This window comes from Delphinus delphis, chromosome 12, assembly GCF_949987515.2.
Source record: "Delphinus delphis chromosome 12, mDelDel1.2, whole genome shotgun sequence".
NCBI lineage: Eukaryota > Metazoa > Chordata > Mammalia > Artiodactyla > Delphinidae > Delphinus > Delphinus delphis.
The window spans coordinates 89,645,670-89,653,417 of NC_082694.2; positions in this window are offsets into that span (position 1 = coordinate 89,645,670).

A 7,748-nucleotide genomic window follows, 5' to 3' on the forward strand; every position below is an offset into this window, starting at 1 on the left:
GGCTGCCTCTAATGCACTTTAAGGAAATCTTTCCATCCTCTCATTATTTGGGGGAGGAAGGTAGCATTTCTGAAATAAAATTGGGGAATAAAACAATGCCTCATTCTTGGATCACCCAACATCGTCATGTTTCAATGCAATGTTGATTCCAAGGCAATCAATTTACTGTGTTGAACCCACAGAATTATATCATCAATTATTAGTGAAAGCAATTGATGTGTTTCTACTTTATTATTTTGAAATTTTTTATGGAGTCATTTAAGGAGATGTTTTAGCCTCTGGTGGAGGAAATCTTGTGCCTTGAAGATGTGCTCTTCAGTTAAATGGTCAATGTCCTTCAACAGGGATTTCCAATCAGATTCCAGTCACTACCTACCAAGGAAAAATACTGATCACTGGATAAGCAAGAAATGTTCACAAGAAACCCTTGGGCAAAATAAATGATTTGTGTTTTAGTTTTAAATGTACAAAAGATTCAGAGACAGAGAGAGGGCAGGAGAGAGAGAGAGAAAGAGAGTAGGTGCTGATTTGTCTCTCCATTTATATGAAATGTGTAGAAACAGACTCTCAGGGACTCTCCAAACTACTTAGGAGGTGAATGGAGCGAGGGGGAGAGTCCTGATTTATTCTACATTAACATAAATTGTTTATTTCTTTTACAGTGAAAATGTATTTTCATGTTACTGGTGTTATTTAACAAAATTCAAAAAGAAATACATACTGTACTTTTAGATATATATTAGTGAAGGTTAACAATTGACACGGCACCATAACTGTTTATACTGTTAAAAAAAAGATTCAGGAGAGAAAAAATGCTAGTAAGCAAAGGAATAGCTGGCTATGAAACCCCCAGGTTGAAGTCCCTTGGTCAGCAGAAAAACTGAACTGGAATGCTAATTAAAGCTCCATTTAGCATGAAGGATAAATTAACACAGTGGTTACCATAGCAACAAAGGAAGTCTAAGGGTATTGGGGTACCCGCATTAAGACAGGTAACAGCATAGTTGATACACTTGTGGAATAAATTGATCTTGATAATTCACTGCACTCACTCTCACCTGATGCACATCACCCTGTCTCAGAAAAACTGGGCCATACAGGACCAATGTATTTCCATAAATTACATTAAGAAATAAACTAACAGAAAATACTAAATACATGTAAGAGATGAATTTTGTTGACCATGAATTGCCACTGAGATTTCCCAGACAACCTCGGCTTGAAAACTCTTTCACTTCCCCTAATGTCAGTGTCCAGGGGTCCAAGCAAGCCCTGGAGACCATGGGGGATTTGTTCCCCGTCAGCCTCCTGACCTCAGAGATGCTCAGACACCGAAGCCCCGGCTCACAGACAGCAGCTTCATCTCCTCCTGCCTGCTTCTGTGAGAGGCACAGCCCCGCCCCTCATCCGCCTTTTACCCAGCTGGTCCCCACGAACACGGATATCCACTCAGGTACCCGACTCCTGTTCTTTCTAGAAAATAAGCCTGTATTTTCATCTTGTTTACATAGTTACCTTAAAAAGGTTAGCGTGAGAAACTAGGAGGCCTAGTGGGAGCAAACTGGAGCAAACATCCAAAGCCTTGATTCTGGCCTTGGATCTGCGACGTAATAAGCTGTGTGATCTTAAGACACTTTCCTACAAAGGTGAGAGCATGGGAATAGATTAGTAATTTTCAATTTTTATTAAGCAGTGAAATTCTTTAAGTTTTTCAAAAGTGTAATATTAAGCAGAAGCTCAATTTAAAAATGAAGAAGGGTTGTTCTAGATGAAGGGCGCTACTACCAGAAGCTCAGGCTTCCTGGCCTCTCGTGGGGCTCCCCGGAGCTCTTGAAATACTTGCGCTAGTTCCGATGCAACGTGACATCAGAACATCAAGCAACTCAACAACAAGGAGAACAAACGGAGGTTTTCACACAAAGACATGGCAAGCACAAAACCGTACTGTCTCTAAAACGGGGACGTCTCAGTCCTTGATGAAAGAGGAGATATGGGAAAACTGTAATTTGTAAAGGGAATGACCCAGGTTAACATTTACAGTAGCAGCCTTGAATCACATCGATTGATCGGGGGATAGCTTGTTTCACTGACAAAGTAGCATGCATTAGGTCGAGTCTGCTTACATGGACCATCACACCCAGTCTGCAGTGGCTTGACCACACAGAGAATTATTTTTTGCAGAAAACAAGCAGACGTAGGTAGGCAACTAGCTCTGAAACAGCAAACCCACAATATCACCAGCGTCCCACCGGCTTTCTGCCTCAAGCATCCTGGGCTTGGCTCTTGTCTTAATGGCTTCCGCTTGGCCCTGGATTGGGGGATAAGAAACAACATGTGTAGCCAGCCAAGGAGCCACCACCCCCTCACACGGGGCTTCAATTAGCAAGGGGGCCAAGGAGAACGCCCATCGGGCAGCTGTGTCTCCACCACCCCCTCACACGGGGCTTCAATTAGCAAGGGGGCCAAGGAGAACGCCCATCGGGCAGCTGTGTCTCCACCACCCCCTCACACGGGGCTCCAATTAGCAAGGGGGCCAAGGAGAACGCCCATCGGGCAGCTGTGTCTCCCCCTGACCTTCCCACGGGCTCTCTGTGTTTTCCTCCGCGTCTGCTCCAACGTGGCTGACCTAAACCACCCTTGTGGTCCCTTCCTTCCAGCTCCCAGCAAGGCTTGGCCAGCAGGAAGCCCATCTGAGGGAGGGAGAGAAGGTGCTTGGGCTGTCTTCCCCTTGCTCCCACCCTGTAAAGTCGCCCCAAGGTCATTTGTCTCTCTCCTGAAACCAGATCCTCTGCATTGTTTTGACCCTCATCCTTCTGGGTCTGGGAGGTGGGAAGCCCCTAAGTACTGCAGGAGCCTTTGTGGTTTCCCCATGGCCTGTCCCTAACCTTGTAAATCATCATATCATTAAATTTCCCCTACTAATTCTAATGACAGATGAGCGCATCTGTGACCCATGCCCTAGCAGAGTACCCCCTTCGGCCAGCCAGCCCCTGGACACAGTCTTCCGCAGGACCCTCCACACTTCTCACCTGCATGTTGCCTTCAGCTCAAAATCCAGGATCGCAGATGATGTGAGGACAAGATGTGGCTTCTCCAGTCCACCAACCCATTTACCTTAAAAGATCAAACTAGCTGCCCTGCCGCCATATTCCACGTGCTCTGGTGCTGAGCAAACAGGAACAAAACTGAGTCACACAGCAAACCCTCAGTCATCGACACGCTGCGGACGCTGGCTCGGTAAGACTCTCCACCCGAGGGTGGGGAAACGAAACCCTCAGTCGGAGGCAGCTAACGTGAGACCACAATGAAACGTCCAGACAAATGACAGAGGTGCTGGGCCTGACGTCCTAGAGCCGCTGACCAACCCCCGCAGCTCCTACCCTGACTTTGTGTACGTGTGTAATGTGCATGCATCCGCGTGTAGATGTGTGTATGCCTTGTACATGAGTATTTTAAGCCACCTTTGAGTTTCCCGTTATTGTTACAAAAATCATTGCTAAATCATTCATTCTCAACTTTCAGGTCAACTGTAGCCGGAGCGTGATGAACTTAATGGTGGTTTGAACAGAACGCGTGACATATCAACCTTGAAAGTAAAAATCAGAGGCCCAGATGCTGAGATGATTGAAAGAAAGAAAATGCTTGTAGAGTAGAAGGTCAGGTGTATTATCGGTAATAAGTGTAAGGTTAAAGCGTATGTATTTGGAAATTTCCAGTGGAACAAGTGGAAAAGCAAAACACAGAGAAATAATTCCGTTTGTCTTGGACGCCAGGGAGAGAGCTGGGAGGATGCAGTCCACACCCAGACGTCAAAGGACACGATTTTAAATCGTCTAACATGTCTAAAACAATGTAAATTAATGCTTCTAACTTTTAAGGTGTGTGGAACCCTGGGGTCTTACTGAAATGCAGACTCAGACTCTCCGGTGGCGAGGGGAGGGGTCTGCATCGAGAGGATGCCAGGCTGGCCGGGGATGGGCACCAGCTGCACCTGGGGGCCAACACCAGCTGCAGGAGCGGCTTCAGGAGCTGAACATCTCCTGTGGAGACGAAAGGACTCAGGGCCTCAAGGCGTGGGTTGTTTTATTCTGTTTGAGGTCTGACCATTGTAAGTCAACAATTTTCGGAAAGGACAGTGTATACGTACAGAATGTGGCATAATGTGCAAGTGGTCTCTCCTTGACCTCCGAAGAAGATTTTCTAGGACGTGATGATGAATGGTGATGATGATGAATATAACAAGAATGACAATAATAAAGATGACTATTTCTTGAGTAACAGAAAGGAGCTGCATTGTACTTCTACGTATTCTTCCAAAGCCCCTCACCCTCACTCCCCAAACTCAAGTCTAGCCAGAGTCCTCCTGGAGGTGATGAGGCCGGGAAATGCAGAATTCCACAACAGTAAACACTACGACTTTGTATATCTGCAAATATCACGATGTTCTTCCGTAGCTTATCATTATTTAAATGTTAGGATTAAAATAACTACTGTAAAAATATGAAGAAATAATCAAAATAATCCTAAAGCATCCAAGATTGTTTTAAAAATCTATTTCTACGTAGTGACATAAATTTAAATTTACAAAAAATAATGAATAGCAATTTTCCTTATGAAGTACATAATTCTTTAAAAATAAATTAACCAGATTCTTTAAATAACAAACACCCTTAGCACATTTAGGATTCAATTCAACTTAAATTTCACCCATGTTCTCAGGGATATACATGAGCAATTACAAGCATATTCTCAGGGTCAGCTCTGCAAAAATACTTTCTAAAAAAATTAGCTAGTTACTCAGATGGAATTTCTCCAGATGCCAAACATTTGAAAGCATCTGAGTGATGGATTCCATTTTCAGTTTCATCTGAATGTTCTTGCTTTCTGTAGAGGGATACTGCCATGCTCTACAGCAGTTTCTCCAAACCGAGCGCATCTTAAAAGATGGAGGAAATTATAATTACCAAACCCCTGCATGTGGGGCTGTGCTTTCACAAACCTGCTAATCATAAGGGTGCAAATAAAAGTCAAAAATGTAAAGCACTCTTTTACTTCTTTTGTTTTTGACGATACGCGGGCCTCTCACTGCTGTGGCCTCTCCCGTTGCGGAGCACAGGCTCCGGGCGCGCAGGCTCAGCGGCCGTGGCTCACTGACCCAGCCGCTCTGTGGCATGTGGGATCCTCCTGGACCGGGGAATGAACCCGTGTCCCCCGCATCAGCAGGCGGACTCTCAACCACTGCGCCACCAGAGAAGCCCTCTTTTACTTCTTGTACATACAAATTATATCAGAAACAAAGCTGGGCCCAATGAAAGCTACAAATTTGGAATTGATATAAATTTGTTTCTACTATGTTCTATCACTCTAATTTCAACGTACTGACAACAAAAATGGAATTTCTTCATACTGTGGTATGTACATGAACTTCATCATTAGAAATTTCATCAAGATTTGAGTAAGAGCACAGTCAGGAAGCAAGAAGGGCTGGCAACCTCTTTAAATAGGACCTCAATTAATTTTAGCAAAACAAGTCCCTTGAAAACTGTTTATTGCTATCACTTCAACTAGGAATGCTTTTAAAATTACACCGATCAATTCCAGGTTGTTCCAACACAGATCTCCAGGAGACTGGTTACATCCTCATTACATGGTTATTGATGACATTTAGTCAGGGCCTGCCTGAAGAAAGTCTGGTAACCAAGATTCTGAATAATGCAAACTGGATTTACTTTCTGCTATTTATGTCCAGCTACTACTTTATAAAATAAATGCAACACGATATTAAAGCGAAGTGCTGCATTTAAAGGCGCTGTCTTTTCTCAGACTCAAATGCTCCCACTGTGTGGGGAGAAAACAATCCCCCATTGCCATTGACTTAAATCCCGTTGTACAAGATACTGTTCACATTTCTGCTGTAACACTGTTAGAATAGGCCCATTGTTCCTACTTGGATCATTTTTTTTCTTTAACATTTTTTTTTTTTTTTTTTTTTTTGCGGTTCGCGGGCCTGTCACTGCTGTGGCCTCTCCCGTTGCAGAGCACAAGCTCCGGACGCGCAGGCTCAGCGGCCATGGCTCACGGGTCCAGCTGCTCCGCGGCACGTGGGATCTTCCCAGACCAGGGCACGAACCCGTGTCCCCTGCATCGGCAGGCGGACTCTCAACCACTGCGTCACCAGGGAAGCCCTTGGATCATTTTTAATGTACGTTTTTGTAAAATGGAGAATGGTTACCTATGAAATAAAACCATATGATGCATTAGCAGGACTCATACCTGCAACATGCAGCTTTTCAGTAATGCCCAGGAGTAAAGAGGCAGGACCACGGGGAAGGGGTATCACGCCAGGTAAGGACTCGGCGTCGAGGAGGTGAGAATGAAGCCAGGAGACCTCAGCCTCTCAGGGCTTTAAAGCCTCTGAAAAGGATCCATAATAGGGCATCATAATTATATGACTGTGGCCATTCGTTTATAGATGAGGAAAAAAGATAGGAATAAAATGGATCTTTTCTGGATATGCGAGTGTAGGCTAAGTGGGACCAGCACACGAGTTACGAAAATTCTGAATCCACGTGCCGCCAGCAATGGAAGAGTAAACGTGAAGTCTGCCAGTGACATGAGTACGTCAGATTGTAAAATGCTAAGCCGTTCAAGAAGTATCCACCAATACTGCTCAAAACTGTGAAGAAAAAATAGTGAATTTCAATTTGAACATATACAGAGGGAAAATAAGCCGAAGTGTCCCTGAGGCACATCATCAACTTTTAGCCACTCAGCAGCAGAGCCTGGGTCCTGAGAGGGGGGTACCCGCGCACTTAAGGGGCAGAGGTGACAGCTAAACTCGGTCCAGCACCATAGTCAGCAGGAGGGTGGCAGGTGCAGTGAAGGTGCTTTGACAAAGTTGTCGTGGCCACTCCACTATGACAGGTTCTAAGACAGACAACAGAAAGCATTGCCATATAAGGACGAAAGTAGGATTCAGAAAGGACAGAGGCCAGGTGAGTATGCGGTCAAAGGCAACCGAATCGCGAATCGTGTGAAAACCCAATACTGCCTGCTGCTTAGTTACAGAAACGTCCGCATCCTTTGTGTAAAATGATTTGCAGATGAAGGATTAAGGGCCGAGAATTTAAGGGACTAGCCTTGGCCACGGCGACTGTGCCAGAGTGAGAGCAGATCCGCTGCTGCCTGATTTCCTGTGACTCCAGAGGCGACCCAGGGTGCCTCGTGCTGGATTCCAGCAGAAGACAAACACAGGCACGTCTGGGCGTCTCTGAATCATGCTTGTGTCGAACTAAAGAAAGTATTTTAATGAAAAGCAAACTTATGAAACTCACTGCCACAAAATGAGGCATAAACTACGACATAAACGTGTCCAAAGGCATCTGTGAGGAATCACTCCCACATTTATAAACAACCTCAGGGATGACACAGCAAAATCAGGATGTCAGAGGACAACCTGAGTTCGGCACCACCGAGCCTTCCCAACGGTTCCCCAGAACGCAGAGCTGGAAGGATCTGGAGTCCTTGTCGGGGGTTCAAGTTTTGTGCTCTCGTTGCAAAGCTCTGCACCTGGCACACAGGTGGACCGGGCCGCACCCAGTGCCGTCCACCTGCGCACAGGTCCTCAGCCACAGGCTCGCCTCGGAGATGAGCTGCGTCCACAGGTCCAGCAGCAAAATGCGGTCAGGTGTGCGACTGTGTCCTCTGTCCCACACAGAGTAGGATAAAGGTAGGATAAGGCTTTTATT